The following is a 10,960-nucleotide window of genomic DNA, read 5'->3' as shown; positions in this document are numbered from 1 at the left end:
TGCATACAAAAGCTAGAATTGCAGAAGTCCTTTTCCCCATTAAAAAAGTGAATTCGGTCAGGTTAGCTCACATTTAGAGCCCATTAGTAGAAAATTCATCTTTGAAGTACAGTTGTGTCTAGGCGAAACGTTCGTTCACAGGCTGCCATTATGATCATTGTGACAAATATTGGTTCTTTATTGTGTCCTCTGAACGATATCATGCTATTTATTTGGCGACACTAAACGATTTGCTTTTTTTTGGTTTCCAAAGTGATTTATTCAGACAAAAATTTTCGGGTGAGTGGACTAAAGGCAGATGGACTCTGCCTGACTAAGGTCCATTCACCCGTACATGAGCATTGCTAACAGCGGTAGCAGCGAACATAAAAAAGTACAGAATGCAAGAAAAACAACATCAAAACCAAAGAACTCACAGAAAGAACAATTCAGCCAAGCAAGTATACATAAATGCAAAACAGCAATCATACCGCCGGTACAACATCAGCAGAGTTCATTCCAAAGTACGGGAAAGAAGATACTGCTTGACATCACGTTTGAAGGCACGTATCGAACGAGATTCGTGGACCATTTTCGGAATATGAGGATGTTTGTTCAAGAAACACGGTATTAAATGACCAAATGTTTGGGTCCCATAATTTGTCCTAATCATTGGGGTTTTGTATAGTTCGTGCCTAAATGTGTAATACATGTTGGGTGGTTGATACTGCCTATGAAAGGCGAGGTCATCGAGCTTGATTTCGTTGAAAATGCGTATTAAGAACTTGAATTCAAACAGCTGCGTAATTTTTAGCAATTTTAGTTCAGAGAACGCCGGTGAGGTATGTTCCAAGTAATGAAGATTTTCAATACATCGAACAGCTCGTTTTTGTAGTACTGTTATTCGTTTCATGTTCGTTGTAGTCGTGGTGCCCCACACTAACAAGCAGTAGTGCAAGTGAGATTGCACCAGTGCGTAATACAGTTGTCGTAATATAGTTTTAGCAACCAGATGTCTAACTTTGTATAACTTTCCTATTGATCTTGACATGTTTGCATGTAGCTTATCTATACGTGGCGTCCCGCTCAGGCTTTCTTCGAAAACAACTCCAAGGAATTTGTATGTATAGACACGTTTTATAACACAATTTTGAAAATGTATTTGGATTTCGGTATCATCCGGTTTATTTCTAGGCTTGAATACTACGTATTTAGTTTTCGCAACATTTAGCTGCAGTTGATTCACTTGTAACCACGTTGTCAAGTCACCTAACCAGGTGTTAACAGCCGTATTAATACTGCTCAACTGCTTCCCAGAGAAAAATACACTCGTATCGTCGGCATACAAGATGATATCTGGTGTACGTGGTATGTGTACAATGTCGTTAATATATATAATAAATAATAATAGCCCTAGAATTGATCCTTGGGGAACTCCGTACGTGATTGTTTTTACAGAAGATCGATAACCATTGATAAGAGTGTATTGTAAGCGACCGGTTAAATAACTTCTAAGCAGCTTCAAAGGTTTCACCCCTAATTCCGTAATAAGGTAATTTTAGAAACAGCACATCATGTTTAATCGAATCAAACGCCTTTCTAAAATCTAGAAATAAACCCAGAGTGAACGGTTGTGTTTCAAAATTACTAATTAATTTATCCTTTATGTTCAGTAAAGCCATCTCAGTGGATTTACCTTCGCGGAAACTATATTGTTCTTTAACAATATCTTGAGATAAGTTCAGAAATGTATTTAGGCGTGTTTTAAAAAGATGCTCAACTACTTTTGAAAATAAAGGAAGAACGGAAATGGGGCGGTAGTTGACGATGATGTTCAAAGGACCCCCTTTATGAATGACGACTACTCTTGCTTTTTTCATGCTCTCTGGAAATATGCCGGTTTCAAACATGGCATTGCATATATGTGCCAGAGGATAACTCAGAAGATCAGCTACGCCAATAATGGGTGTGGCTTTAATGTCATCATACCCGGCTGCAGTATTCTTGTCTAACGTTCTAAGAAAATTATATATTTCCAATTCAGTACAAGGTGTTAAAAAGATAGAGTGAGAAGCTTCGGACGGGATGTATTGCCTATAATCAAGACAGACATGACTTGTTAGACGAGGGTGCTGCGCCCGCATCAAGAAAATAATTGTTGAATTTTTCAGCTAAACATTCCCGACTATATTCTACATTGTCTATCACAAGGCTATCTGAGATAGAATTCTTTGATGCACCAACTAAATTTCTTACTGTATTCCATATTTTACTCGGATGGTTGGAAATTGACTCAAACTTCTTTTTAAAAAAGTCTAATTTTGCTTTCTTTAGGTCCGAGTTTAACTTATTTCTTATGCGCTTGTACTGACTTAAAATATCGACGTCGCGAGAACGAATGAATTCGTCATACAATTTGTCACGAGTTTTAATTCTGCTGTATAACTCTCGGGTGACCCAGGGTTTTCTTGATTTTTTGTATTTCTTTACTTCTTTCAAAGGAAATGCTCGCTCGTAACTATATTGAACCTTACGCAGAAAGATGTCATACGATATACTCGGATTCGTTTCGTTATAAACATAAACAGGCCTATAAACAGGCCTTGTTACCTCGGCAAGGTTGTGGCCACCCGGATACAATACAGGTATCAAAAAATATCGCCGGTCAAAGTGCACGCCACCATGTGGGATTATTGCGCACGCAGGCCTAGAAGGGGAATTCATGAGGGACTGACAGTGATCGCCTTATGTTAAGGAAAGTCCGCAATGAAGTTTTAATTGCCTGACTTATGGCGACCATCCCGTCACCAGAACACACAGCAGGAAATGCAACTTTAACAATGGTTGTCACAAAACGATGATGATGATACTAAGAGAAAGAATCTGAAGCGCCTATAAACGCTTTCCCTGGTAGCAATGTAAGTTGGGCTCCGGCGCTATGAGGCCAACGTCTATCCCTTTGCGCCATTCCGAGCTGGTCGCAACAGTCTGCCTTTTGGACCATGACTTTACTCAGGTTGCATAAGCGAAAGCTTGGAGTTTTATTCATGTTTTTCTTAAGGGGAAGATAGATTAAAAAAAGAGGGAATAAATGCCGGAATTTATTTATCGTCCGCATCATGACGGCAATGTATTGTCTCCATGTCAAATGCAGCCATATGCTGTACACAAACAAAGGGTATCCAGGATTACTCGAAACCTTCCATCGAAGCCGGAACTCGTACATGTGAGCATTTTTAAGGTTTTTATGCAATGTCGGCATTCCATTTCATTCAGAGTGAACGGCAGCCCGTAGGTCCCCTCCTCGCTTCTATTGCCGTCGCGTACGTCGTCAGGGATGAGTTCACAGGATACCCGGCGGCCTCGTGGTGTCATTCAGCTAATGGTCCGGCCCGGTGGCGCGGCAATCTATCGAACCCCTCCCGACCGTGACGCCTCCGCGACGACCTTGGAGGGAGAGGTCCCTAAACCAGTCGCCCGGCGATGGCGACGCCCCACCGTAAGTACCTCGCGAGGACATAAAAAGGAGAGTCACGGATATAGGCCCGCTACGAGTAATAGGGCTCCGTCCCGTCGCAGCCATTGCGCAGCACTGCAGGCGAGTGAGCCGGCCGGCGACGTCGCGCGCCGGTGCTACGGCAAAGGCGCGCCGAACTGTAGGGAGAAAATGAGTGCCGGAGCTTCTTTATACCGAGCATATAGACGGTGCGCGGACATCGCTAGATGGCCGAATTAGTGGACGGCGCAAGCCAGGCACCGCGCCGTAATTTGTTTGCTTGATTGTTATGGTTTTATGCCTCCCAATCAGACGCAACTCTGAGACTGCCAGATGCTTTATATTTCATTTATTTATGTAGGAATACTGCAGGCGAATTCTTTGGCCCTGGCTATAGGGGCATTACATAAATAATGATCAACAGTATTTATCCAGATAGGGTCACAAAGGACAACGCAAGCACAATACGCGTGTATAAACAGAAAAAAAAAATTGGGCATTAGAGCGTGTTCAGCAGTGTGCCTTGTTTTTCGGGTCAAGGCAGGTTGAACAAGGTTTGCCTCACTTAGGGAAAATTTTCCGGAATGAAACTTGTGAAGTAAGAGCAGTTGGTTTGTTTTCCTGCGTGTTCCCAATGCATTTGTATCACTCTCCTTCATAACCAACGACAGGGAATCTTGCCAATAATGAAACTTACGGCCTTTCTCTGTACGCATTAAAATTTTAATATATATTTCTTAACACGAGGGTCCCACAGTGCCGACACGTATTCTAACTTCGACCTCACACACGCATTGTACGCTAAAAGCCGAACATTTTAAGTGGCATTGTTACGTTTCCTTTTAAGAAAACACAAGTTTTAGAAAGCTGGCACGCCGATTTATGAAATGGGCACACCCGACACAGATTACTGTTAACTGTTTATTTAGGTATTTATACTGATCAAACTCTTCAAGAGTGCTGACGTCAAGACGGTAAATGAGAACGGCCGGACATTTTTTTTCTTATTAAACGCAGAAGGAGTTTTTTCGATATTAAACGGCATAACGCAGTTCACAAACCAGTCATGAATATCCACAACAGTTGCCTGTAAACAGCATGGTCGTTTCGAGTCGAAATATTTTTGAAAACGGCATTGTCGTCAGCAAAAAATCTTATTGAAATATCATTTGGTATAACTTCTGCGAAATGTTGAATATAACTTCGAAACAAGAGGGGCACTAATACACTTCACTGTGGTACCCCGTAGGTGAAAGAGAGCACACTAGGAGAAAGACTTTCACTTGCACAAGTTGTTTTGCGTTTTGAAGGCATGCGGAAATCTACCCTATTGAAAATGTGGAGTTGATGGAATCCATCAAAAATCAACATGGTGGATTATGGTAATGGAATTAATGATGGCAGATGACTGCATGCTGGCAGGGTGATGGATGATGGCAGATGACTGCATGCTGGCAGGGTGATGGATGACGGCATGCCTCGGTAGCTGATGGCAATGGTAGCGTCGATGCTGGCAGCTCGGGTGACAGTATGACGGCAGATATGCGAAATTGCAAAAAATGACGACGACATGAAAAGGAAAGATGCTATGCAATGCTAATTAAAAACTGGTTTCATTTCTTGCGAATAAATTTATAAAATAAGATTTGCAGCAAATAAGTAAGCTTGCATATGCGTTTTGCTCTGTCCATTCATGTCGTGATCATTTTTCTGCTATCCTGCTACAATGATCTGAAAACTTAACCATTTTATGAGAGCTTAGATGTGTGTGCTGGGGTGCTTAAAAATATTACACAAAACAAACTTGGTTTTAACGTTGAATATATTATCATTAAATATCAAATACGGTGACTATCTTCGAACAGGTGGGCAGCTGAAAAGAAAAAAAAAACTGAGTTACACACTAAAGCTTATACAATCCAGATCAACTCAAAACAAATGTATATTCACATTTCACATACCTCCTTAAACATTGAGATGGTCACTCCGATGTGGTCCCTTGCTTCTGCCCTTCCTCTTTGCCATAAAAATAGAAAGCCTGCAGGAAAAGAACATTTTCAACAAATTAAGTGGAAACCATCCTGCTAGGACTCCCTTCAGGTCATGGAAGGGTGCTCTTGACCGGCACTGCTCTAAAAGGCATCGCATGGTGACAATGCCTTTCCCGGGAAAGGATTTTAGTAAGATGCAAGCATGCATGCATGCAACCGAGAATTTCAAGAGAACATGCGTTAGCAGCAGGTGGGAAAGAAGCAAAACACCCTCGTCTAGAAGAATTCTATGCTCAAAGCGCAGCCAGCGAATACCAGGCGCAAAAAAATGTAGCTTCAGGCGAGTGTGTTGAAGGTTAGGAACACGTTAAATTGAAAAGTGAAGAAGGCCAGATGACATTAACCTGGTTGGATGCATTGAAGCGACGAAAAGAAACGCACACAGTCTTGAGATGAAAGTGCAGACTAAACGAACGCTTGCAAAAACTTCAGCAAACTTGTGATGAATTTAGAGAAAGTTCAATACTATGAGGACAACCGAGCTGTGCAAGCACTAAAGACCCTTTCGGAAGCCGCAGAAGAAGGAGAACGGGTGTGCCAAATTTGCCATGGAACAGATTATCAATAGTGATAAGGCACGCTAACTAGACAGGAACCCACGTTGCGGCAAAGTGTTGTGGAAGGCGACTTCTTGTAAAGGATACGAGCATGTGAGGGACAAAAAACTGCTGAAGCTGCCGTGTCAAAGCACACTAAAAATCTTGTCGGACCTTCTGCAAGAGACTCGAGTAATAAACCTAATAAAGGAACGGCTTCAAGTGGAGGGACAAAGCTTGCGGTCACTAAAAGAACCATACTGCAGCCTGATTACTGACGAAATGTCAATACAGGAAAAAGTAATTTATGGCTGCCAAGTCGACATATTTTCGGCCTTGATATCAGCTGTGAACCTTGAACCGGTGGTGCCACTGAATTAGCCTGCAGGCTCCTTTGGTTTGTCCTGCGGGGGCTTTCCACGGCTGACGTTATCCCCTTAGGGTATTTTTTTACCGGGAACAGGAAGCATGACCGGCTCCGTAACCTGAATTTTAGTGTGCTCAACTGTGTAAGAGGTAGGGTTCTTCATTATCCGTATTGTCACAGACAGCCACCAGACAAACAGCGCCATGTTCCTAGGCATGTCGGTTGACAACACACTACAACATCAGCATGTTTTGCTACATCCAGCGCGGCAAAATGACCCATCGTTCCTTTTATTTGACCAAACCACCTCATTAAGAACCTTAGAACAAATTTTCTAGAGAGAGAGAGAGGGGGATGTTTGATGGAATGCAGAAAGTTAGGGACTGTTTTGTTCACAAGGCCCTCTTTAAGATCCAATAAAAGTTGTCACTTGTGAACCCAGTTTGGCTCCTAAGCTGATCACACATTGAGCCGAACCTGGAAAAAATTAAGCTATCCTACGCCACCTTGATATTTTCGCCTGTCGTCATCAGCAGCCCCAAGTTCCTTCAGAAAAAGCCCAAAGGTCACGAATACGCTACAGAATCGAAAATTCCAGTAAAACAAGCTGAATAGTGCAATCCCATGTTAAGGACCATGCATCTACTCCACGTAAATATGTGATTGCAGCCTGTTCAGCAAGGTGTCTCAAGTGAAGCATGAAGCGCAATAACACAACAGCCCAACCAAGAACTGTAGCGCGGATGGCTGATTGTGTGGCCACTTTCCGAATTGACACCACCGCATCACCGATAGCGTGCACCACAGGCGACGCGGCGGAGGAAAAGAGAGCTATCGTTCTCACAGGCGGAGAGAAGCATTCGGTGGGCTGCACGAAAAGGGGGATATCAAGCAGCTGTGTCACTTCTAAATGTTGCATCATGTGCATCCTAGTTCTCTTTTTTACTAAGAACTCCCACCTTCGTGCTTGTGTTTCAGCAGTCCAATGTACAATGGCAGCAAAGGTTCATGTTAAACAATACATAAAGACGTTAAGTACAATACATCCAAATTCACTGATTCCAAACTCGGAGAGCAATGAATTGCTGAAATGAAGATGCCGACCAGCATATATATACAGTGCTATTGGAAGACCAAAGCACTGCACTCTCGGTCAAATTAGGCAAGTTCTGGTAACTGAATTTCACAGTGCACGTCATAGCATTGCACTACAATTGTATAGAACTAGGTGCTCACCTATTGTAACCAACCTGAAAAACAGCCAGTGACATCTGATGAGAGGTCCATCCAGATAGGTCCATCCACCAAGTAGGGCATGCCAGCTGATCTCCACTGCAAGGTGTAACAGTCAGTAGCCTGCAAAATAGAAGTGAGTGGCAAACAACAAGCAAGTTGCGTTAGCCTTAATCCTTCAAAGTTCTAAATGCGATATTAAGGTGTCGAGCAAGGTGTTCTTCACACTCCAAGCGAAAATATGAGAACGTTAAAATACCACATTACCTGGATGTAAGGATGGCCGAAGTGACTATCACAGCATAGTGACAATGTCAACGATCAAGCTTCTAACTCAATTCTCTCTTTGGAAGTAGATGCCGTTCATTATGACCAGTTCATGTATGCGTAAAAAGGTGCCGAGATGAGCTCTCTCATTGCTATAAGGCAAATTGCTCCCACGATTCTGTGACAAAGCGCAGACCTAAATGATGATAACGTTGCCTTAACAATTAGGGAGTGCCTAGCGTTCCGTCCAGCCGGAATGCTAAAAACTGCTAAAGTTCCGTCCAGACTGAACGCCAAATCAAAACCAGCCAATTAGCCGCCATTTCTCATTCTCGGATTTGGTGTAGTGGTTCCGCGGCTGACTACGAACGTTGTAGGCCCTGGTTCGATTCTCGCACCATTTTTTTTGTGTGTGTGTGTGTGGCCGTGGTTAGCGTTTTGTAATAGCAAAACTTCCCGCCCGCTTTACAATTCACGCGATGAGAGCAGTAGGTCTTGGTTTTTTACGCAAGCGGCCGAGCCGCTCCCGCTCACTGGAGCCAAGGCCGACGTAGCCATCGCCAGTTACACCCAATCTCCTCTAATTATTACCAGTGATTAATAATTAACAGTGACTCTGGCTAGTCAGTGAGCGGAAGCGGTTTGGCCGGTTAGGTAAAAATCAAGACCGACTGCTCTCGCTGAAATATTGTGAAGCGGGCGTCGGGTGGCGACTTGGAGATCTGTCCAGATTGAGCTAGAGTTAGTCCGATCATCTGTAATTATTATTAATGATTAATAATTATCAGTGATTCTGGCTAGTCAGTGAGCGGTAGCTGTTTTGCTGGATGGGTAAAAATCAAGAAAGACTGCTCTCAACGCGAGTTGTGTCTCCTCCGGACGGAACTTTAGTGACAGTTGCCGTTCCGTCTAGACGGAACGCTATACGCAGCCTAACAATTCTGCCAAAGGAGGCTGGAAAGGCTGTGATGAACTGCTGAACAACAATACAAGTGAAGCAATTTTTTTTGTTTCTAAAGTCTCTTCTAGGTGATTGCAGCTTAAACCAGGTTCAATTCTTCTTCCCACGCAGTGCTTGAAGCCCACATGATGTGTCGGTGCATGTTTTCAGCTGGTACCGTCAATATCATGGCAACAATTTTTTTCCTTCAAAACATGAATCTAATTAGTCCTTAATAATGGCCGCGATGTCTTAGGGAAGCATAGGGAACCAGATTTAGGGTTGTGCTCACATTGACATCAAACCCATTGAAACGATTTTCAAAAATGATACACATTGGTATAGGCCGCAAAATTTGAAACATGACAATAATGCATTACTGCCAATAATGACAATAGCCAGTGCTTAAAAAATTATTGCGATGAGAAAGAGGTTATCCTCTTCTGAAAAATTAAGAAAAAACTTTCAGTGTGATCTAACCATCTAGAAAAGGCTGTTCTCCCATCTATTCTCTAGCGGCATATTTTCTAGAACTATATTTATTTACATCAAGTCGTGTTTTTAACAGAGTGTATTATTTGCTGTGCAATTATGTACACAAGCTACTAGAAAGAGACCTTCGGCCTTAACCAGTCCAGAGGAGACCCATTTTTTTTTTTGAAGCATTTGCTCTTGTGCGGGGTGCACTCATCCACAGAATGGGAGCCCAATACAAAATTTAACTGAGCAACACGCGTGGCCGCGAATTATTCGGAGACAGTAGTGAATGTTGCAGTGCTTAAACGCTCCCCACGTGCGGCCAGCATTGCTTATACCTCTGCACCAGACGCACGATACGCATGTAGTTTCGACGTGGTAGCAAATTCGGGTTGAATGAACGTTTTTGGTGCTACTGATGCACATGCACAAACATATATGCGATTATCGAACGATTGGAACACTCAAACATTCACTGCACATGCGGGGCTTGCGAGTGTGACGCCAATTTCAGCCATCGTACCCTCAATCTGAACGCAGAGAGCCTTGTTTGTACCAGTGCACTTTTCTGAGTGACCGCTTTGAAAAATGGCAATCCCTGCAGTGTAGTGTAGACTGCTATGTGCCTCGGCTAAAAGTTACCTAAAGCGTACCACTCCAGTCCAGGTACGAAAAATGATGCGAAGAACAATTTGCAATTCCTTAAAAAGAACTACCCACCAAAAAAAAAAAAAAAAACTTGCGAACTCAACCTGGAGCGGTCGACCGCGCGTATTGGCGATCGGTTGTTGCGAGCACCAAACCGTTTAGCCAACGTAGCAGTATGGTCCTACTTCGCTCAACAAAAAGCCTACAAACGGCACAAACAATAGGGCTCTTCGATTTACAGACTCGAATTCACCGCGGATATTCCGCCGGAGTCCGATGATTCCCCGAAGCCATAAGGATACACAAGAAAATCGAATGCCTGACTGCTTTCAGGGAATCGGCGGTGAGTCCGGGACTGTAAATCGAACAGCCCTACTGTTTGTAGTCCCGCACGCAATATCCGCGGTCGAAAGGCAGATCTACGTAACCCTCAAAATCAGTCGCTGTCAAAAAACATTAGGGCTAACCGACGACGCAAACGTCTAACACGGAACGGAAGAGCCCTGCCCTGTTAAATACACAAGTAAAGTGCAAAAAGTTGACTAGTCACTTACCTTAAATCACAGGCGACATATCTTCGTCGAAACAATAATCCGCTGTCTTCAAAACAACCACAACAAAGCCACTCGACAAGCGCGTACAACTCCACCGTCTCGGACTCTCGGCGGCCAGGAAGAAAGGAATGCGGCGGCGTGATGGCGTGGCGATGTTGCTGGATGGAGCAGTGGAGTACTGAGGCCGGGGTTTCGGTTTCGGCTGTGCCTTGGTGTTTTCGTAACGCAGTTCATACACGGCGCGAAGCGAACAAAATGCGTCGAAACAAATTCTGGCTTGAACATAGACACATAAAGCAATGTAAATAGAAAGATAATGTTGCCATACCCAGCAAAAAGTTGAGTTTGTTGGGCTATCCTGTATATGAGCGATTGAGTTGTGGAATAAACCTCCGACATAACTTTGGGGGAA

The 10,960-nt window shown here is 43.3% G+C and overlaps 1 long non-coding RNA gene across 2 annotated transcripts; it reads right to left on the bottom strand.

Moving 5' to 3' along the window:
- Positions 1-4,936: 4,936 nt before the first annotated feature.
- LOC144141232 (uncharacterized) lies at positions 4,937-10,664 on the bottom strand. Of its 2 annotated transcripts, none has more exons than XR_013316491.1 (4): positions 10,549-10,664; positions 7,680-7,785; positions 5,437-5,513; positions 4,937-5,348 (listed from the first exon to the last, which is right to left on the bottom strand). It is a non-coding gene; the product is annotated as an uncharacterized LOC144141232 (long non-coding RNA). The 2 variants fall into 2 exon arrangements; XR_013316492.1 differs by having other exon boundaries at positions 5,027-5,348; positions 7,666-7,785.
- Positions 10,665-10,960: the final 296 nt, after the last annotated feature.

Source organism: Haemaphysalis longicornis, unplaced genomic scaffold, assembly GCF_048455015.1.
Source record: "Haemaphysalis longicornis isolate Haplotype H1 unplaced genomic scaffold, Haemaphysalis longicornis Haplotype H1 scaffold_6, whole genome shotgun sequence".
Taxonomy (NCBI): Eukaryota; Metazoa; Arthropoda; class Arachnida; order Ixodida; family Ixodidae; genus Haemaphysalis; species Haemaphysalis longicornis.
This window is presented reverse-complemented; position numbering and strand designations above follow the sequence as displayed.